Source organism: Gorilla gorilla, chromosome 15, assembly GCF_029281585.2.
Source record: "Gorilla gorilla gorilla isolate KB3781 chromosome 15, NHGRI_mGorGor1-v2.1_pri, whole genome shotgun sequence".
Classification (NCBI taxonomy): domain Eukaryota; kingdom Metazoa; phylum Chordata; class Mammalia; order Primates; family Hominidae; genus Gorilla; species Gorilla gorilla.
The window spans coordinates 81,221,855-81,245,137 of record NC_073239.2 but is presented as its reverse complement, the minus strand read 5'-3'; the positions used below and the strand labels follow the sequence as shown (position 1 = coordinate 81,245,137).

Here is a 23,283-nt window from a genome sequence, read left to right as displayed (position 1 = left end):
ACAGCAGGATGGGAGGGGCTGATAGATTGGCAGGCAAGATTACTGTAGACAAAGAACAGGGAAATAAGACTTCAGGACAGACAGTACAAGGAAGTGAAGACCTCTTGGAGAAGAATACCTTGTTTGTAACAAAGTGAAACTCTTTGAAGAGGAACTGTCTAAAATACTTGTTTTTAACATATATAACAGAAATGTGTACATATTCTTTTTTAAATTTTTAAATTTTATTATTTTTTTTGAGACAGAGTTTCGCTCTTGTTGCCCAGGCTGGAGTGTAATGGCACAATCTTGGCTTACTGCAACCTCTGCCCCCTGGGTTCAAGTGATTCTCCTGCCTCAGCCTCCCGAGTAGCTGGTATTACAGGCATGCGCCACCACACCTGGCTTATTTTTTGTATTTTTAGTAGAGACCGGGTTTCTCCATGCTGGTCCGGCTGATTTCTCGAACTCCCGAACTCAGGTGATCTGCCCGCCTCAGCCTCCCAAAGTGCTGGGATTACAGACGTGAGCTACCTCGCCTGGCCAGAAATGTGTGCATATTCTATACAAAGACATTTACAATATTACTAACGGTGGCATTGTTCATTATTGCCGGAAACTGGAAACTACCCAAATGAACAATGGTGGCTTAAGTATGGCAATCAGATCCATTAGTTAAGCATTCGATCTCCTTTGGGGTTGGACAGGGAGAGGTCAACTGGAGTGCTGAATTTTTCTGAGGCCAAACTAGAAAGTAACTCTAGGAGCTGGGCGTGGTGGCTCATGCCTGTAATCCCAGCACTTTGGGAGGCCAAGGCGGGCGGATCACCTGAGGTCGGGAGTTGGAGACCAGCCTGACCAACATGGAGAAACCCCGTCTCTACTAAAAATACAAAATTAGCCAGGCGTGGTGGCGCATGCCTGTAAATCTCAGCAACCTGGGAAGCTGAGGCAGGAGAATCGCTTGAACCTGGGAGGCGGAGGTTGCCGTGAGCCGAGATCGTGCTATTGCACTCCAGCTGGGCAACAAGAGTGAAACTCTGTCTCAAAACAACAAAACAACAACAACAACAACTACTACTCTAGGACCAGGACTGGGAGATGGCAAATAGGGGAGAGCATGGAGTTCCACTAATAAAATGGTAATACACTAACATAGTGGAGAAAGCAATGGGCTTGTAAGGAGAACTTGGTTCTTGTTGAACATCCGTCACTAACCAGTCTTGCAACCCTTGATCAAGTCTTGTCACCTCACTAAACTCGAATTTTCTTTATCTCAAAACTAGAAAGAAATCGTGGCCTGGATTTTTGAATTATGGGGTTTCAGGCAGCCACAAGTAGGCTGGCAGAAATGTTTTCTGGTCAAATAAAGGAGTCTGTTGCCCCAGAACAGGAGCCAGGGGCACAGCCAACAGGAAAATTCTGCCTGGGGCCCCATTCCTCAGCTGCAAGGTACCTGTCTTCAGGTGTGGCAGGCTGAGATCTGCCTCCTTGTTCCCGGCCTATCCCGCTGGGCCCCTCCCCTACAAGTGTTCGCTTCCATACAGAGGGACCATTAGGGCCTGTACATCGTACTTCAAGTCCCCTCCTGTGGTCCAACATTCCCTAGGGGCAAGTGCAACTGTTTATGCGGAGATCACTTTTCCGTGCAGCCCAACTGAAGGTGCACGTTCCACCGCAACTTCGTGCTTACAACAGCTCGGGAGGCTGCGCTACCGCGCCTGCGCCCCTCTGAATATGGCAGCGCGTGCGAGGTCCTTAAGGGAAAAGGAAGGGCGGGGACGGAGGGAGACGACTTCAACGTAGGGAGTTGTTGCTGCTACACTGCCGGCCGGAGAGGACGAGGAAAACGTGGAGGAAGTCGGTGATGACTGGCTGGAGGGGATGATTGGCGGGTGAAAAGAGCCGGGCCAGAAAGCACCTTTGCATGTGGCTAGAAACCCGCCTGAAGAGGGGCTGAAACCCACGCCGGAACCCGCCCGATTCGAGCCAATCAGGGAGAGGAGCCGGGTGGGGGGGGGGGCCGGGGCGGTCTCGCGGGAGGGGGGCGGGGCGGCCTCGCGGGGGGTGGACGGGGCGGTCTGCGGGGAGGGGGACGGGGCGGCCTCGCGGGAGGGAGGACAGTTTCGCGGGTTCGGGCGGCGAGTCTCCCGGATGCGCCTCAGCTCTGGGGACGCGGTGCAGAAGTGTGAGGGCGCCCGGCTTCCAGGCAGTAATGGGCGGGTCCCTGCGCGGGAGCGTGGCGGGCGCTGGACTCGACAGCAGATGTGGAACTGGAGAGCTTGGCGCGCCTTCCGACTTTGTCACACACCTGCGCCGCCAGACTGGGGTCGGGCCCCTCCGCGTTCTGCTCTGGAGTGCCTGGGTCTGGGCCCAGCACCGCGCTTTTAGAATCTCCTCAGCTGAATCTGACGCTCAGCAGTGGGTGAAGCGCAGCCCCCTGTTTCAGGCCCCGCCGAGCTGGAAGGAGTGTCAGAGCTGGAGCGCGCGTGGCCGCCTCTGTGTTAGGGTCACCCCGGGGTGGCCAGGGCTCAGGGAGGGTCGTAGTCTGGATTTTGTCACCCGCACGTCCCCACCCCCCCAGCAGGTCTGGGGTTGGAGAATCCACGCGGGCTTCATAAGCTAGATGCCAGTTAACCGTCGAGAGGGGACGCTCCCTCCTCGTAGGCGTCCACACTGGAGAAGGAATAAGATGGGCGATTGCCTGGGAAGCCTGACAGGGCGGCGGCAGCTGGGATGCTGGAGAGGACTGGCCCCTTGAGTTACTGAGTCCGATGAATGTGCTTGCTCTGCTGGAGGAACCGCGCTCAGGTTACAGTCATCCCAATATGGTTCTGAAGGTGCGTGGTTCAGGTCACTTAGGACTTGACCAGATACCGGGTTTCTTTTACAAGCCGTTTCTGACGGTGGCCTGTTTCAACTACTGGCAGAGCTCATGTAAAACAGACTTTTAAAAAAAATTTGGGGGCTTTTAGTATTTTTTTCTTATTCCTATATTCTGAGGATATTTTATAGTAGTCCCATATATGGAATTAGATAATCTCTTTTTTGTTTGATTAACAGTTTTATCAAGTATAATGTACATACCATAACGTTCACCCATTTTAATGGATTCAATGATTTTTAGCATATTTACAGAGTGGTGCAACCATCAGCATAATAGAATTAAGGAATCGTGATTTTTTTTTTCTGGTAATTGCTTTTACCGTTCTCAAAGTTTGCACAAGCGGATATTTTAGAGGTACAGTGTAATATAAGAGCTTCTGAAAATGTCCACTTAAGTTGTTTTATATCTGAGCAAGTGAAATTAAGAAGGGAATTGAAGCAAATATTCCTGGTAAGTTGTAGGGAGTGAAACTTTTGTGTCTTGTAATACCAAGTAGATATTGACCATTTCAACTGGTTTTTATGCTGAGGAAATGCATAAACCCCATTTTACAGATGATGAAATCGACTTTGAAGGATAAGTTGCCTACAGCTGCATACCTGTGCCTGGGCTAGGCCCCAAATCCAGATGCTTTATCTCTCAATTTGTTACCCTTGCTACCTCAACAGCTTGGTTTTCAACCATGGTACTGATGTGTGTGAACAGTACAAGCCATTCATTTACTGAGGAAATAATTACTGAGTGCCACTCTGTGCCAAGAACACTGCTATAGGTGCTAGAGATATTAGTGAATCAGATACCGTAGTGAACTGTTCCTGCCCTCAGCTCATCTTCTGGTGGGGAGGACAATGATCAAGTAAAGAAATATATAGTTTTAGAGATTCATCTATTTTTTTAATAGGTAAATTAAAAGGGCAAGGAATGGCAGTGGGAGGCAGAATCTGATGAGAAAAATCTGAATGAAGAGAGGAAGTTAGGATATAAGAAAGAAAGCAAGGGTTTGATTTGAGCAAGCGCAAAAATAGAGTTGTGATTTACTGAATTGAAATAAGGTGATACTGGAAGGACCAGGTTTTGGGGGTACAATCATAAGTTCAGCTTTAAATGTTTTTAAGTACCTTGCCTCTTAGACATCCAAGTGGAGATATGGCATTTAAATTCATGAGATTGGATGAGATCCCACCAAAGGAACAGGTTTAGGTAGAGACAACCAAATACCGATGCCTAGGACACTGCAGTGTTTAGAATTCAAGGAGATGAGAAGGAAACAGGAGGGAAGATTGAAAAGAAGAGTCCAGTGTGTTATGAGGAAAACCCCAAGAGCATGCTGCCTTACAAGACAGGTGAAAAATGTGTTCTATGAAAGAAAGAGTAATTAACTGTTAAATGTTACAGACTGATCAAATAAAATGAAGACTGAGAATGGCCTGTTTGTAAGGTAATAAAAATACATAAAATCTTTTGATAGAAATATTTATACATAAAGTTAGTAAGGAAACAGTGTTTACTCCTTTTTGCAGAAGTGTAAATTTTTACAACCATTTTGAAGGGCAGTTTGATATTATCTACAACTTAAAATTGTGCTTGCATTGATAATTTCACCTGTGGAAGTTTATCCTACAAAAATATTAATATGTGCACACAAATATGTGTAAAAGTATTTATCACAGCTTGTACACATATATATTTATAAATGTGTTGTCCAGGAACAGTGGCTTATGCCTGTAATCCCAGCACTCTGGGAGGCCGAGGTGGATGGATCACCTGAGGTCAGGAGTTCGAGCCCAGCCTGGCCAACATGGCGAAACCCCGTCTCTATTAAAAATACACACACACACACACACACACACACACACACAAGTTAGCTGGGCGTGGTGGCGGATGTCTGTAATCCCAGCTATTTGGAAGGCTGAGGCAGGAGAATCACTTGAACCCGGGAGGTGGAGGTTGCAGTAAGCCGAGATCACACCACTGTACTTCCAGCCTGGGCTACAGAGTGAGACTTCATCTCAAAAAGAAAAAAAAAAAAAAAGTTTATCACAGCATTGTTTACAGTTGTAAAAAGGTACAAGTTTTCATCAAGATGGATGCAGTTGTTAAAGGGAAGATATAAACGTGTAGATATGGGAGATAGCTGCTATAGACGGAATTGTGTCCCATGAACTTTCATATGTTGAAGCCCTTACCCTGAATGTGGTGGTATTTGGAGGCAGGGCCTTTGGGAGGTAGTTTGATTTAGATGAGGTCACGCAGATGGGGCCCCCACGATGGGAGTAGTGTCCTTATACAAACAAGAAGGGAGTCCAGAGCTTTCTTCTGTCAGTCATTTAAGGACATGGTGAGAAGGCAGCCATCTGTAAATTAGGAAGAGTCCTCACCAGGAACTGAACTGGCTGTCACCTTGATCTTGGTCTTTCCAGGTTCCACAGCCATGAGATATGAATGTCTGTTTTTAAAGCCACTCAGTCTGTGGTATTAATATTTTGTTATAGCAGCCCAAGTTAAGACAGATAGCTTTGTTAAATGATAAAGTCAGGTTATCTAATAGAATGCATAGTATAACCCCATTAATCTTAATGTATCACAGGAGGCCTTTCTAGTCACACTAACAAAAGTTACTCCTTTGTGTGCCTTCCCTGATCACTGTTACATTATTCTATGTACAGCACTTATTATCTAAAATTATTTCATTAATTTTTATACATGTTTACTGGCTTGTCACAATAGAAGGTAAGCTCTGTCAGGGGTTTCCCTCTCTTGTTTATCTTTATATCCCCAGTGCTAGGTATATATTACTTTAGGAAAAACCATTATTTATTAAAAATATTTTAGGAAAAAACCCTACACAAACAGTATTCCTGTGGTGGTTTTAAAATAAGACAACAGGCTGGGCGTTGTAGCTCATGCTTGTAATCCCAGCACTTTGGGTGGCCAAGGCAGGCGGATCACCTGAGGTCAGGAGTTTTGAGACCAGCTTGGCCAACATGGTGAAACCCTGTCTCTACTGAAAATACAAAAGTTAGCCTGGCCTGGTGTCACACGCCTTTAATCTGAGCTACTTGGAAGGCCAAGGCAGGAGAATCACTTGAACCCAGGAGGCAGAAGTTGCAGGGAGCTGAGATCGCACCATTGCACTGTAGTCTGGGCAACAAGAGCAAATGTCTCAAAAAAATAAAATAAGACCACAATCTCTTTGATACTGTTTCCTTCCAAAGGTGGTGGCTAATCCTCCTCTTCTTGAATGTAGGCTGGATTTAGTGACTTGCTTCTATGTGTAGAATATGGCCAATGTGGAGGTATGTCAATAGGTCATGACTTCCTTTTTGTTCTGTCTCTTCGATCATTCACTCTGAAGTAAAGCAGCTGCCTTGTCATGAGAACATATCAAACAGTGCTGTGGAAAGGCACATTTGGTGAGAAATAGGCCTACTCCCAACAGCCAGGGAAGAACTGAAGCCTTCTGTGAGCATGTGAATGAGCCACCTGAGAAATGTATTTTTCATCCTCAGTCAATCAGTGTCTCAAAAGAGGCCGTTAGCTGGATCCCTCAACAAAGCCACTTTTGGGTTCCTTTCAGATAATACATGTTTGCTTTGTAATCTACTAGGTTTGGTGGTAGAATGAGAAGACTGAACACACTCCCCTTTAGGACACATCATAAAGCAAAACAAGTATGGCCCAAAGTAGCATACACTTAATGTTCTTTTCTACTAGGATTTACAGAATTCATTGTTGGTACAATTTACTCTTTTAAAAAATAATTTTTATGTTGATCAGAATAAAATACTGTATTCCAAGCTATATGTGCTAATTTGATTTTATTTTAAAAATGTATTGAACACTGGAACATACAGATTTGAAAGATTTGACCTTAATATATATTTATATATAAAATATGATTTTGAAATAATGAACTTTTAAATTTAAAATTATAAATAATTTTTAAAATGCCTTCTATTTAGGTAAAGAATCTTCAAAACAAACTTCTCATATGATATGGTTTGTCTGTGTCCCCACCCAAATCTCATCTTGAATTGTAGCTCCCATAATTCCCACATGTTGTGGGAGGGACCCAGTGGGAAATAATTGAATCATGGGGGGTGGTTTCCTCCCTATTGTTCTCGTCGTAGTGAATAAGTCTCATGGGATCTGATGGTTTTATTAGGGATTTCCCCTCTTGTTTGGCTCTCATTCTACCTTACCTGTTGCCGTGTAAGATGTATCTTTCACCTGCCATGATTGCGAGGCCTCCCCAGCCATGTGGAACTGTGAGTCCATTAAACTTCTTTTTATTTATAAATTACCCAGTCTTGGGCATGTCTTTATCAGCAGTGTGAAAATGGACTAATACATCATAAAAGAAATTTCATTGCAAAAGTTGAAGTCTGAACTAAAAAGCTACAAAGAAAATAATGTTTAATAGCCATCCCAGATAGTGTCCCTGAAATACGATGTCAAGGATCTAGAGGAACATATTGTATCTTTAACCAGAATTAAGTCTGAAAAACAAGGATTCAGAGTCTTAAAAGAGGCAAGCAGGACTTAACGGAACGAATTATAAAACTAAGGTAGAAAATTCTAGTTTATTTTTGAAACATGTCTCTCATCATAAGCTCACATACAGCATATGAGCTCCATGCTCCTGATTGATCAGTTTAATCTCATGGAATTTCACTTATTGCCTGGTATAACATTATTACAATTTTTCATTATAAGACTTGTGATTATCAAGGTCAGGATATCAAGACCATCCTGGCTAACACGGTGAAACCCCGTCTCTACTAAAAAATACAAAAAATTAGCTGGGCGTAGTGGTGGGCGCCTGTAGTCCCAGCTACTCGGGAGGCTGAGGCAGGACAATGGCGTGAACCCAGGAGGCAGAGCTTGCAGTGAGCTGAGATTGCGCCACTGCCCTGCCCTCCAGCCTGGGCGACACAGCGAGACTCTGTCTCAAAAAAAAAAAAAAGATTTGTGATTATCTGGTCAATGTGTGTAGAGAGGAGATGTTTGATCATATACGGTACCCTTTTTTTTTTTTTTTTTTTTTTTTTGAGATGGCGTCTCGCTCTGTCCCCCAGGCTGGAGTGCAGTGGTGCGATCTCCGCTCACTGCAAGCTCCGCCTCCTGGGTTCATGCCATTCTCCTGCCTCAGCCTCCCGAGTAGCTGGGACTACAGGTGCCCACCAGCACGCCTGGCTAATTTTTTGTATTTTTAGTAGAGACGGGGTTTCACCGTGTTAGCCAGGATGGTCTCGATCTCCTGACCTCGTGATCCACCCGCCTCGGCCTCCCAAAGTGCTGGGATTACAGGCGTGAGCCACCGTGCCTGGTTACAGTACCCTTTTTGATAGCAGGAGAAAAGATGGTCATTAATTTATCCTCTTATAATAAGAGTAATATTTAAGAAAGCCACAAAATATGAAAAGCTTTTCTATCCAGATTTACGTTCTGTTGTAGACCATCTTTATTATTCTGTTATTTACTGTACATTAGACCAATTGATAGCTTTCATTTTCCTCTGGGGTTTGCATTTCCCAGATCACTTTTAAAAGGAAAACATAGGAGCCTGAAACAGAAGTGGGAAACAAATATTTACTCAAACTAAGAGATTAAAATCATGGTGTGTCACTCAGCCACCATTTTAGCACTAAAGACAAAAACTGATGGTCCCTAGAGCCTCACTCTGTAGTCTTATTTGAAACTGTGCTTAGAAGATGAAAAGGACAAAGACATAAATTTTTAAAAATGAAATTATCCTGAAGAGTTTGCTATGCCTGATCAGCTATTATACATCCAGCTATGGCTATGGTTGATGAATTGCTTTTAATTACTTTTTCACTTGAACTTTTCAGCCATCTTATTTCAGACAATATCTGCACAACCAGAAAACACACACACACCTTGATCTCTTGTTGCTGGCTACTGAGTTTAATCTCTTAGTTTGAGTAAATATTTGTTTCCCACTTCTGTTTCAGGCTCCTATGTTTTCCTTTTAAAAGTGATCTGGGAAATGCAAACCCCAGAGGAAAATGAAAGCTATCAATTGGTCTAATGTACAGTAAATAACAGAATAATAAAGATGGTCTACAACAGAACGTAAATCTGGATAGAAAAGCTTTTCATATTTTGTGGCTTTCTTAAATATTACTCTTATTATAAGAGGATAAATTAATGACCATCTTTTCTCCTGCTATCAAAAAGGGTACTGTAACCAGGCACGGTGGCTCACGCCTGTAATCCCAGCACTTTGGGAGGCCGAGGCGGGTGGATCACGAGGTCAGGAGATCGAGACCATCCTGGCTAACACGGTGAAACCCCGTCTCTACTAAAAATACAAAAAATTAGCCAGGCGTGCTGGTGGGCACCTGTAGTCCCAGCTACTCGGGAGGCTGAGGCAGGAGAATGGCATGAACCCAGGAGGCGGAGCTTGCAGTGAGCGGAGATCGCACCACTGCACTCCAGCCTGGGGGACAGAGCGAGACGCCATCTCAAAAAAAAAAAAAAAAAAAAAAAGGGTACCGTATATGATCAAACATCTCCTCTCTACACACATTGACCAGATAATCACAAATCTTTTTTTTTTTTTTGAGACAGAGTCTCGCTGTGTCGCCCAGGCTGGAGGGCAGGGCAGTGGCGCAATCTCAGCTCACTGCAAGCTCTGCCTCCTGGGTTCACGCCATTGTCCTGCCTCAGCCTCCCGAGTAGCTGGGACTACAGGCGCCCACCACTACGCCCAGCTAATTTTTTGTATTTTTTAGTAGAGACGGGGTTTCACCGTGTTAGCCAGGATGGTCTTGATATCCTGACCTTGATAATCACAAGTCTTATAATGAAAAATTGTAATAATGTTATACCAGGCAATAAGTGAAATTCCATGAGATTAAACTGATCAATCAGGAGCATGGAGCTCATATGCTGTATGTGAGCTTATGATGAGAGACATGTTTCAAAAATAAACTAGAATTTTCTACCTTAGTTTTATAATTCGTTCCGTTAAGTCCTGCTTGCCTCTTTTAAGACTCTGAATCCTTGTTTTTCAGACTTAATTCTGGTTAAAGATACAATATGTTCCTCTAGATCCTTGACATCGTATTTCAGGGACACTATCTGGGATGGCTATTAAACATTATTTTCTTTGTAGCTTTTTAGTTCAGACTTCAACTTTTGCAATGAAATTTCTTTTATGATGTATTAGTCCATTTTCACACTGCTGATAAAGACATGCCCAAGACTGGGTAATTTATAAATAAAAAGAAGTTTAATGGACTCACAGTTCCACATGGCTGGGGAGGCCTCGCAATCATGGCAGGTGAAAGATACATCTTACACGGCAACAGGTAAGGTAGAATGAGAGCCAAACAAGAGGGGAAATCCCTAATAAAACCATCAGATCCCATGAGACTTATTCACTACGACGAGAACAATAGGGAGGAAACCACCCCCCATGATTCAATTATTTCCCACTGGGTCCCTCCCACAACATGTGGGAATTATGGGAGCTACAATTCAAGATGAGATTTGGGTGGGGACACAGACAAACCATATCATATGAGAAGTTTGTTTTGAAGATTCTTTACCTAAATAGAAGGCATTTTAAAAATTATTTATAATTTTAAATTTAAAAGTTCATTATTTCAAAATCATATTTTATATATAAATATATATTAAGGTCAAATCTTTCAAATCTGTATGTTCCAGTGTTCAATACATTTTTAAAATAAAATCAAATTAGCACATATAGCTTGGAATACAGTATTTTATTCTGATCAACATAAAAATTATTTTTTAAAAGAGTAAATTGTACCAACAATGAATTCTGTAAATCCTAGTAGAAAAGAACATTAAGTGTATGCTACTTTGGGCCATACTTGTTTTGCTTTATGATGTGTCCTAAAGGGGAGTGTGTTCAGTCTTCTCATTCTACCACCAAACCTAGTAGATTACAAAGCAAACATGTATTATCTGAAAGGAACCCAAAAGTGGCTTTGTTGAGGGATCCAGCTAACGGCCTCTTTTGAGACACTGATTGACTGAGGATGAAAAATACATTTCTCAGGTGGCTCATTCACATGCTCACAGAAGGCTTCAGTTCTTCCCTGGCTGTTGGGAGTAGGCCTATTTCTCACCAAATGTGCCTTTCCACAGCACTGTTTGATATGTTCTCATGACAAGGCAGCTGCTTTACTTCAGAGTGAATGATCGAAGAGACAGAACAAAAAGGAAGTCATGACCTATTGACATACCTCCACATTGGCCATATTCTACACATAGAAGCAAGTCACTAAATCCAGCCTACATTCAAGAAGAGGAGGATTAGCCACCACCTTTGGAAGGAAACAGTATCAAAGAGATTGTGGTCTTATTTTATTTTTTTGAGACATTTGCTCTTGTTGCCCAGACAATATCTGCACAACCAGAAAACACACACACACTTTGATCTCTTGTTGCTGGCTACAGATCCTGACCTCGTGATCTGCCCACCTCGGCCTCCGAAAGTGCTGGGATTACCAGCGTGAGCCACTGGGCCCGGCCGCAAAGGATCTTTTTACACCATGTCTGGTTCCCAGCCCTTTTTCTATCCTTCCTGTGCAGTGTGGACTGAGTTGACTGAGATATTTAGGCCCAGGACTTCTTGCTTGTTCTATAGTTATTGAGAAAAGTGTGTCAAAATATCCATCACTGATTAAGGATTTGTCTGTTTATTTAGTTCTATCAACATTTATTTTTTAACTTTGAAGCTATTTGCATACAAATTGAGGATTTTTATCTTTCTATTGAATTGCCCCTTTTATCGTTATGAAATCTCACTTATTTCATGTAATACTTTTTGCCCTATAGTCTAGGTTGTCTGATATTAACATAGCTAGATAATATTTCTTAGATTGCATGGTATGTATTTTTCCATTTTTGATTTTCAATCTTTCTATGTGATTAAAGTATATCTTTTGTAAACAGCATATAGTTAAGTTTTGTTTTTTAATCTAGTCTTATAATCTTTGTCTTTTAATTGGAATGTTTAGGCTATTTACATTAAATTCTGATATTGTTGGAATTAAGTCCACCATACTGCTACTTACTGTGTTTTTTCTCCTCTGGTCTTTGTTCTTGTAATAATTAGTTTGTTTTTTGTTATTGTTGTTTTTTTTTTTTTTTGTCAGGATGGAGTCCTCTTCTGTCACCCAGGCTGGAGCGCAGTGGTATGATCTCGGCTAACTGCAACCTCAGCCTGCCAGGTTCAAGCAATTCTTCTGCCTCAGCCTCCCGAGTAGCTGGGATTACAGGTGCCTGCTGCCATGATGATTAATTTTACGTGTTAACTTAGCTGGGCTGTGTTGCCCAGATAGTTGGTTAAACATTATTCTGGATGTTTCTGTGAAGATGTTTTTGGATGAGGTTAACATTTAGATCGGTGGACTTTGAGTAAAGCAGATTACCTTTCATAATTTGGGTGGGGCTCATCCAATCAGTTGAACATCTGAAGAGACCAAAAGACTGACCTTCTGCAAGCAAAGAAAAATTCTGCCAACAGACAGCCATTGGACTTGAACTTCAACATTGACTCTTCAGTCTATTGGCCCACCCTGCAAATTTTGGACTTGCCAGTAAGTGTCTGAAATCTAGTGAGGCAATTTCTTTCTTTTTTTTTTTTGAGATGGAGTTTGGCTCTTGTTGTCCAGGCTGGAGTGCAGTGGTGCGATCTCAGCTCACCGTAACCTCTGCCTCCCAGGTTCAAGTGATTCTTCTGCCTCAGCCTCCTGAGTAGCTGGGATTACAGGCATGTGCCACCACGCCCGGCTACTTTTGTATTTTTAGTAGAGGTGGGGTTTCTCCATATTGGTCAGGCTGGTCTCAAATTCCCAAACTCAGGTGATCCACCCGCCTTGGCCTCCCAAAGTGCTGGGATTACAGGTGTGAGCCACAGTGCCCAGCCTAATTTCTTTCTTTCTTTCTTTTTTTTTTTTTTTGAGATGGAGTTTTGCTCTTTTTGCCCAGAAAGGAGTGCAATGTGGCAGGATGTTGGCTCACTGCAACCTCCACCTCCTGGCCTCCCTAGTAGCTGGGATTACAGGCGCCTGCCACCACGCCCAGCTAATTTTTGTATTTTTAGTAGAGATGGGGTTTCACCATGTTGGCCAGGCTGGTCTCAAACTCCTGACATTACGTGATCTGCCCGCATTGGCCTCCCAAAGTGCTGGGATTACAGGCGTGAGCCACCATGCCTAGCCGGGTAGTTTATCTTGACTTGACTTCAGGCTCACCAATCCTTTTGGCTGCAATTCTACGATAGAAAAGGACATAAAAAACTGTAAATTAGCCTTAGAATAAAGAGATATTATCATTCCCTAGCAATTAGTATTCAAAGCAAGATCCAAACATGTAATTAGTCATTTATGTATCTAAGCTGTTAGTATGTATGATACAAGTTTTCACATACAAATTTCTTCTTTCTTTCTTTCTTTTTTTTTGATAGAGGCAGGGTTTCACGACATTGCCGAGGCTGGTCTTGAGCTCAAGTGATCCATCTGCCTTGGCCTCCCAAAGTGCTGAGATTACAGGCATGAGCCACAGTGCCTGGCCCAAATTATTGTAGTTGTTTCCAATTCCTTTCCCCCTTCTCACATCCCAATTAAAGAATTTCACTCAGGAATTGTTGTAGTAGAAGTACTTTAGTCTGTGTGCTACGGTTTGGATACTGTTTGTTTGCCAAGTCTCATGTTGGAATTTGATCACTAATGTTGAAGGTGGAGCCTGGTGGGAAGTGTTTGGGTTGTTAAGGCAGATCCCTTATGAATGGTGTGGTGCCCTTCTAGAGGGAGTAAGTAGGTTCTCACTCTTGGTTCCCACAAGATCTCGTTGTTGTAAAGATCCTTGTACTTACCCCTCCTCTCTCTCTTGCCTTCTCTTTCACCATGTGATCTACACACACAGTATCATAAGGCATCTTTCTGATCGTTTAGTGTTCACTCTCCAGTACCTTTAATATTTGCCTTCAAATTTCTCAAATTTCTTTATTTACTTCCATTTTTCTCCTACAATAATTGTAGGCATACTTAAAGTAAAATTACAATATAAATAATATTTTAAAATATCTACAACTAATACTAAAGGGGTTACTTTATTTTATTTAAATTTTATTTTTAAATAAGAATTTAAAATATCTGCAACTAATATCAGAGCCAAGGGGCTACTTTCTTTGAAATACAGAGAGTCTTTAGAGTCAGACTGTGTATGTTTCAATCTGGGATCTACCTCTTATATTGTAGGTTTAGACAAATTGCTAAATATTTCTTGTCCCAGTTTTCTCATCCACAAAATGGAAAAATTAGCTTCCCTTTGCTGTCTGCCTTGAGTAGAAGCTTCCTGAGGCCCTCATCCAAAACAGATGTTGGTGCCATGCTTCTAGTACAGTCTGCAGAACTGTGAGCCAAATAAACCTCTTTTCTTTATAAATTACTCAGCCTCAAGTATTCCCTTATAGCAACACAAATGGACTGAGATACCGTGTGTGATGTCCTAATCCTTATAATATTATCCTACTACCCAGGCAGATATTGCTCTCCAAATGTCTTCTTAAAAAGGATGGTTTCTGAAATGACACCCTCTTGGGACCATTGGGATTACTGAACAGCTGTTTTCATTAGAAATCTTTTTTTTTTTGAGACAGAGTCTTGCTCTGTCGCCCAGGCTGGAGTGCAGTGGTGCAATCTCAGCTCACTGCAACCTCTGCCTCCCAGGTTCAAGTGATTCTCCTGTCTTGGCCTCCTGAGTACCTGGGACTACAGGTGTGCAACACCACACCCAGCTAATTTTTGTGTTTTTAGTAGAGATGGGTTTCATTATTTATTTATTTTTTTGAGACGAAGTCTCGTTGTGTCACCCAAGCTGGAGTGCAGTGGCGTGATCTCAGCTCACTGCAACCTCCGCCTCCCAGGTTCAAGCGATTCTCCTGCCTCAGCCTCCTGAGTAACTGGGACTACAGGTGCACACCACTATACCTGGCTAATTTTTTTTTTTTTTTTTGTATTTTTAGTAGAGGCAGGTTTCACCATGTTAGCCAGGCTGGTCTCAAACTCCTGATCTCAGGAGATCCACCCGCTTTGCCCTTCCAAAGTGCTGGGATTATAGGCTTGAGCCACTGTGCCCGGCCTTAGAAATATATTTTGACTATACATATATTTTGTTTTTATTTATTTTTATTTTTTTGAGATGGAGGCTTGCTCTGTTGTCCAGGCTGGAGTGCAGTGGTGTGATCTCAGCTCACTGCAACCTCTGCCTCCTGGGTTCAAGTGACTCTCCTCCCTCAGCCTCTGAAGTAGCTGGAATTATGGGCACATGCCACCATACCCAGCTAATTTTTGTGTTTGTATTTGTATTTTTGAGGTGGGGTCTTGCTCTGTCGCCCAGGCTGGAGTGTGTGGCATTATCTTGGCTCACTGCAACCTCCTCCTCCTGGGTTCAAGCAATTCTCCTGCCTCAGTCTCCCGAGTAGCTGGGATTACAGGCGCCCGTCACCACACCCAGCTAATTTTTGTAGTTTTAGTAGAGACGGGGTTTCACCATGTTGGCCAGGCTGGTCTCGAACTCCTGACATAGGTGATCTGCCCACTTTGGCCTCCCAAAGTGCTGGGATGACAGGCGTGAGCCACTGTGCCTGGCCTAATTTTGTATTTTTAGTAGAGATGGGGTTTCACCATGTTGGCCAGGCTGGTCTCGAATTCCTGAGCTCAGGTGATTCACCTGCCTCAGCCTCCCAAAGTGCTGGGATTACAGGCGTTTGCCACTGTGCCTGGCCAACTATATATATATATTTTTAAAGGGGACATTTCTTTTTAATTTTAGAATGGACATTTGAAAATTGTTTGAATTATTTTAGTCCACTGATATCTTTCAGTCTATTGACACAAGGTATATCTGGTTTAAAGAGAAAAGGTAGAACAAAAAAAACCCATTCTAGATCAATTGGTAGATGCCAACAGATTCACTCCCATATGAATATGAAAGGACAAGGAACCATGAATATTTTCATGATGAAGGTGAGAATAAGTTTTGATTGATTTTTGAAGAAAAACAATTTTTGTTATCTTGTGTAACTCTAGGAGGTAATCGAGAAATGTTGAGTTGTTTGTTCGTTCTCTCCCAAAGGGAGGGTAGAAGGAAGCCATGGTTCCTTTATACCGTGGTTGACTGGGAGCCTTTATGCCTTTCTGATATATGAAGAGAAAATGCAAAGGGGGCCTGAAAGTCTCTGTGATACTGAAGAGAAAGGTATAGGGGTAATAGGGCTGTGAGAAAGCTGAAAGCTGAGATCATGTTACGGAATAAGATAGCGGAGTTTCATATTTCTGGTATGGAGCAATTCCTGCTGATGACAAAATCCAGGATTGTTTTTGGATCTAGGTGTAGGTGGTTGAAGTAGGGTATAAAGGCAGTCATGTGCTGGTAAACTGGCTCTTGAGAAAAAGCACCCAATTTGAGCATTTGTTGACTTTTGATACCAACATGTCATTGAGCATAGAATTAGAAAGAGAAATGAATAATCAACTCTTGGGAGCTGGAATGATCTGGCTTTAACAACCACTTTCTACATCAAAAAAAGTTAACGTTATTAATATTATAATAATAATTAAATAATAAATGAGTGTAGGTGTAGGGCATTGGAATTAAGTACACACATGAATCACAAAGCTGTATTGTTGGATCGATCATCTACTGTGACCACTGAAATCTTGAATTATGGTATGAGTTGGTATAGAAGAAGAATGTGAGGCCCCAAATCTTCATTGAGTGAAGGAGGGTTGAGGAGTAGTCAGTAGAAAAGAATAAAAAGAGAAGATTTTATAGAAGTCTGTTGGGGGTAAAATATTGCTGAGGAAGTAGTGGAAGTGTTCTTCAAATACCTTCGACTATAACCACTTTTTAATGTAATCTGTATGTAAAGCAAGGGTCTACATGATCCAATCTATGTGTGGGCTCCATTTATAAAAGAATATTTCAGTCATCAAAACTAGTTGAAAGTACAGTTAATCCTTTAATAATTTGGGGTTAGGGGATATGGCCCTCATGCAAAAAAAAAAAAAAAAAATCTCTGTATAATTGTTGACTCCTCCCAAACTTAACTACTAATAACCTGTTGTTGACTGGAAGACTTACCAGTAATATAAACAGTTGACTAACACATATTTTGTATGTTGTATGTATTATACACTGTATTCTTATAGTAAAGCTAGAGAAAAGAAAATGTTATTAAGAAAATCATAAAGAAGAAAAAATATATTTACTAATCATTAAGTGGAAGTGGATCATCATAAAGGTCTTCATTCTCATCGTCTTCACTTTGAGTAGTCTGAGAAGGAGGAAGGAAAGGAGGGGTTGGTCTTGCTGTCTCCGGGGTAGCAGAAGTAGAAGAAAATCCACGTTATCAGTGGACCCATGCAATTCAAATCGGTCTTCAAGGGTCAACTGTAATTCCAATCTTAATTATTTGCCTTAACTAATTTTCTTAATTTAATAACAGGTGGAATATTCATAATTTACAATAACACCTTCATTTTCTTAACTTTTCTCACTATATCTCTCACATCACATCCTAAACCTTTTTCTCCTGTGCCTTACTCTCCATTCTCTTAAAAAACTCTCCCAGATCCAGTCTATGCTGCTCATAATTTCTCTTCCCTTCCTCTTTTTTCTACCTTCTTTCTAATGCAAATTCATCATTTCATGAATACTTCTCTCCTCTTATTTCCTACTTTTACTCAACAAAAGTCCAGAAACTAAACTTGCTTACTCAGATCCCAGAGCTGCATAAAAGGACAGGAGATCTTGGATGATGTGTGGGTTGGAAACAGAAGGTATTACATTCTTTTGTTAAATAATTGAGGATTTTGCATGTGGTTAAAATGATGTCAGAGCTAGGCAAGGAAACAGGATTCTCCTACATTCCTGATAGGAGATTAAATTGGTACAACCCATTTGGAAATGCATTTGTCAATACCTCCTAAAACCAAAGTGTATCCCTAAAACCAAAATATATCCTACCCTGTGACTCAGCAATTCCACTCCATCAACAGTGGAATGTAATGAATATGGCTATCAGGTTTCAATATGCTAGTGACATCTGCTACATCTATTAACGGAAGTCTATAATTTTTTAACTTCTGATCTCTCAAAACTTATTTTATGACTTTATTACTCTACAAACTAAAATGTCTTACTATTGTGTATCAGATCCACTTCTTTTTAAATTAATTTTTAAATGTCAAGTCTTAATAGTCTTCCTTTAGCCTCTATTTACTAATTTATTGTCCCCACAATGTCACTCTAAATGTAACTGTTAACTATCAGGAAGTATTTCCTTCTTTTTCTATAGAGAACAGAAGATCTTCAGCAGGAAATTCAGATGCTTACTCAGCAAATGGAACAGCTGTATCATCTTTATGAACAGCTGTCTGTGAATCATTCCAACTTGAAGAAAAGTATAGGGAACAACAAAAGATCCTTGAAATACCTGGAAGGAAAAATTGCTTTTAATGATGTTTTAAAAGATTAGACTATGAAAAAAGACTTTCCTGAATTATAGATGTTATTTTGGGCAATGAAATTGACTATTTATTATTCTAATATTAATAACTTTATCTTTATTGGTGTAGAAAGCTGATAAAAACTATTTATATTTCACTTAACATTGGAAAAGTGAGGGGGAAAAATCCTTAGAGTTATGCTTCTAATTTTATCAAAAAACATGCCCTTTCCCATATCTTCAGTTTTTTCACTGTGTACATATTTGATAGATAAAACCATCAATATAATATGGAAAGTTTAGTGTCTTTTATAATCTCTTCTTGTAAGTTACATAACATCACTTCTGCCATATTCTATTAGTCAAACAGACCAACCTGATACAACGTTGTTCGAGACTATAAGGGTACCAGGCGGCGCGGTGCAGATCATTGGTGGTCATCTTAAAAGTCTGGCCTACCACACTCATTTCTTTTACTCACAAACTGAATGATTTGCTTATTCATTCATTTATTCAATACTTATTGAACAACCACAGATTTTACAAACATATAGGACGGGCTGGCGGCAGTGGCTCACGCCTGTAATCCCAGCACTTTGGGAGGCTGAGGTGGGCTGATCACCTGAGGTCGGGAGTTCAAGACCAGCCTGGCCAACATGGAGAAACCCCATCTCTACTAAAAACACAAAAATTAGCCAGGTGTAGTGGCTAACATTTGTAATCCCAGCTACTTGGGAGGTTGAAGCAGGAGAATCGATTGAACCTGGGAAGTGGAGGTTGCAGTGAGCTGAGATCGTGCCACTGCACTCCAGCTTAGGCGACAGAGCAAGACTCCATCTCAAAACAAACAAACAAAATAGGACTTAATGAAGTAAAGTCAACAGTAGACCATATAGAGTTTAAAGATAAATATATCATCTCATCTAGCCTCCACCTCTGCCTTTGAATATGTGTATGGAAATAATACATTGAATGGTTAATCCATGCAAATAAAAATAATCCTTTATTAAGTTTTCTTAAGATTGTACAAAATAACGTGTGCTTGGCCAGGCATGGTGGCTCACACCTGTAATCCCAACACTCTGTGTGGCCGAGGTGGGATCACTTGAGGTCAGGAGTTTAAGACCAGCCTGGCCAACATGGTGAAGCTCTGTCTCTACTAAAAACACAAAAATTACCTGGGCATGGTAGCACATGCCTGTGGTCCCAGCTACCTGGGAGGCTGAGGTGGGAGAATCATTTGAAACTGGGAGGCAGAGGTTGCAGTGAGCCAAGATCGCACCACTGCACTCCAGCCTGGGCAACAGAGTGAGACCCTGTCTCAAAAAACAAACAAAAAACAAAATAACATGTGCCTACCCCAACACTTAAAGCCATGCTAAACAGTTTAAAGAAAATAATAATCTTCTCTCTGCCCATGTCACCTCAGTAACCAATATTAACCATTCCCATAGTTATGGAAATGTGTAAACATATATAAAGGGTAATGGTGTCTTCACAAAACTAAGATCATTCTAATAAAAATATTCTGCAACTTCCTCTACTTACTTAGTAGTGCCTCATGGTTGTATCTTAAGTTAAAAGATATAGCTCTTCCTTTAATAACTATAATATTCTATAGTATGCATGTATCTTAATTTATTCAACCATTTCTCTTTTGAGGGATGATATAATTATTTACTTCTTTTGGTCACTACAAATAATGCGAAAATAAGTATCTTTCAACTTATATCCTTCCACACTGGTGCTTTTGTTGCTAGGGGATTAATTGACAAATACGAGCTGATAGGGTCACAGTGCATATTTTAAATTCTAATAGCCATTGTCAGATTACTATTTGCAAAAAGATAGAAGCAGTTCATTTAAGAGTAAATCATTCTCCTTTACATCCAGCTAGCATTGAATGCTGTCATTCTTTTTTGTTGTTAGTTGGGTAAAAAAAGAAAAAAAAAACAAGGTACCTCATTATTATTGTAATTTACATTTTCTTGACTACTAGCGAAGGTAGGGATCTTTTTTTTTTTTTTTTTTTTTTTCCTTTCTGTGGAGATAGGGTCTTACTATGTTACACAGACTGGTCTCAAACCCCTGGATCAAGCTATCCTCCTTTCTCAGCCTCCCAAAGGGCTGAAATTACAGGTGTGAGTCATTGCACTTAGCCAGTAAGCATCTCTCTTTTTTAAAAAAATAATTTCAGGCCAGGTGCAGTGGCACACGCCTGTAATCCCAGCACTTTGGGAGGACAAGGTGGGTGGATCACCTGAGGTCAGGAGTTCGAGACCAGCCTGGCCAAGATGGCAAAACCCTGTCTCTACTAAAAATACAAAAATTAGCTGGGCATGGTGGTGGGCACCTGTAATCCCAGCTACTCGGGAGCATGAGGCAGGAGAATGGCTTGAACCCAGGAGGCGGAGGTTGCAGTGAGCTGAGATCATGCTATTGCACTCCAGCCTGGGTGACAAGAGCAAAACTCTGCCTCAAATAATAATAATAATAATTTTAAATTTTATTATAGATTAAGGGGTACATGTGCAGGTTTGTTACATGGGCTTAATGCGTGATGCTGAGGTTTCGGGTACATCACCAGGTAATGAGCTTAGTACCCAATAGGTGATTTTCCATCCCATGCCCCCTCTCTCCCATGTCTGGTAGTCCCCAGCGTCTATTGTCCCCACCTTTATGTTTATGTGTATTCAATGTTTAGCTCCCACTTATAAGTGAGAACATGTGGTATTTGGCTTTCTGTTCTTGTGTTAATCTGCTTAGGATAATGGCTGCCAGTTCCATCTATGTTGCTGCAAAGGATGTGATCTCATTCTTTTTAACGGCTGGTAAGCATCTTTATATATGCCTGTTGACCACTGGGCTTTTCTTTTCTACATATTGCCTCCTTCTTCCCATAATTTGGATCTTAGGTGCAGAAGATTGTGCTAATCAAATTTCTTAAATAATGTCTTGTCATTGGGGACATAATGGTCCATCTCTATTTAATTTTATTGTTTTTGGTTCCATTCCCCACTTCCATTCCTTATGCCCATAGGTAGTCTCACTTAAATGTGTTTATGTCTATCATTTTGTTTATGTGATTAAAAAATCATTATTGGGATATTTACATGCCATAAAATTCACTCATTTAAAGTCTACAATTCAATGATTTTTAGTAAGTTAATAACGTTGTGCAAATGCCACCACAATCCAGGTTTAGAACATTTCCATCACCCGAAAAAGATTTTTTTTTTTTGCTTCTAGACAATTAATGCCCTCTTCCATCACTAGTGTCAGGCAACCACCAATCTGCTTTCTGTGTGTATACCTTTTCCTTTTTTTGGACATTTCATAGAAATAAATAACTTTAATATGTAGTCTTTTGCATCTAGTTTTTAAAATTAGCATTGTTTTTGAGGTCCATCTATGTTGTAGCATTCATCAGTATTGTGTTCTTTTTATTGTGGTATTCTATTGTGTGGATATGCCACATTAAAAAAATAATACTTTATTTTTGGAAGCAATTTTAGGGTTACAGAAAAATTGACTATAAACTACAGAGATCCCATAAACTTCTTTCCCCATCTTCACAGTAACAAATTGCATTAGTGTGGTAAATTTGTTACAATTGAGTTAATATTAATACATTATTATTATTATTATTATTATTATTGAGGCGGAGTTTCACTCTTGTTACCTAGGCTGGAGTGCAGTGGCATGATCTCAGCTCACTGCAACCTCCGCCTCCCGGGTTCAAAAGATTCTCCTGCCTCAGCCTCCTGAGTAGCTGGGATTACAGACATGCACCACCACACCCGACTAATTTTGTACTTTTTTTAGTAGAGACAGGGTTTCACCATGTTGGTCAGGCTGGTCTTGAACTGCTGACCTCAGGTGATCCGCCTGCCTCAGCCTCCCAGAGTGTTGGGATTACAGGCATGAGTCACTGCGCCCAGCCTGATACATTATTATTAACTAAAGTCCGGGGTTTACATTAGGATTCATTCTGTAATGTACATTCTATGGGTTTTGACAAGTGTATAATGTAAAGTATCCATCATTACATCATCATACAGAATGGTTTCACCGCCCTAAAAATGTCCTGTGTTCCATCTGTTCATTCCTTCCTCCTCCTGCAAACCTCTGGCAACCTCTGCAAACTCTTTTTGAGATGGGTGTCTCGCTATGTTACCCAGGCTTATCTCAAACTCCTGGGCTAAAGCAATTCTCCTGCCTTAGCCTCCTGAGTAGCTGGGACTACAGGTGTATGCCACCGTGCCCAGCTTGATCTTTTTACTACCTCCGTAGTTTTGTCTTTTCCAGAATGTCGTGTATTTGGAATCATACAGATATAACCTTTTCAGATTGGCTTCTTTCACTTAGTAATATGCATTAAAGTTTTCTCCATGTCTTTTGGTGGCTTAATAGCTCATTGCTTTTTATTGCAATGTGAATAAAAAGCATTTTTTATTGCAAATAATATTCTGTTGTGCAGACTTACTACATTTTAGCTTTCCATTTACCTAATGGTAAATCTTCGTTGCTTCCGATTTTTGACAATTATAAATAAAGCTGCTATAAGCATTCAAGTGCAGGTTTTTATGTGGACATAAATTTTCACCTCACTTGGGTAAAAGCCAAGGAGTACTGTTTCTGAATCTTATTGTAAGAATATGTTTAGTTTTGTTAGAAACTGCCAAACTGTTTTACAAAATGGCTATTCCATTTTGCATTTCCGTCAGGAATGAATGAGAGCTATTGCTGTCACTCTCACATCCTCACCAGCATTTGGTGTTGTCAGTGTTCTGGATTTTAGCCATTTGAATAGGTGTGTAGTGGTATCTCATCATTGTTTTAATTGCAATTCCCCAATGACATATGATGTTGAACATCTTTTCATATGCTTATTTGCCAT

The 23,283-nt window shown here is 41.0% G+C and overlaps 1 long non-coding RNA gene across 1 annotated transcript in view; it reads left to right on the top strand.

Moving 5' to 3' along the window:
* The first annotated feature begins 2,067 nt into the window (after window positions 1-2,067).
* The window catches only part of LOC129526778 (uncharacterized), a 37,478-nt gene continuing 16,262 nt past the window's right edge, over window positions 2,068-23,283 (top strand). The window contains exons 1-2 of the long non-coding RNA XR_010130770.1: window positions 2,068-2,819; window positions 12,025-12,468. This is a non-coding gene — a long non-coding RNA (uncharacterized lncRNA). The remainder of the gene's footprint in view (window positions 2,820-12,024; window positions 12,469-23,283) is intronic.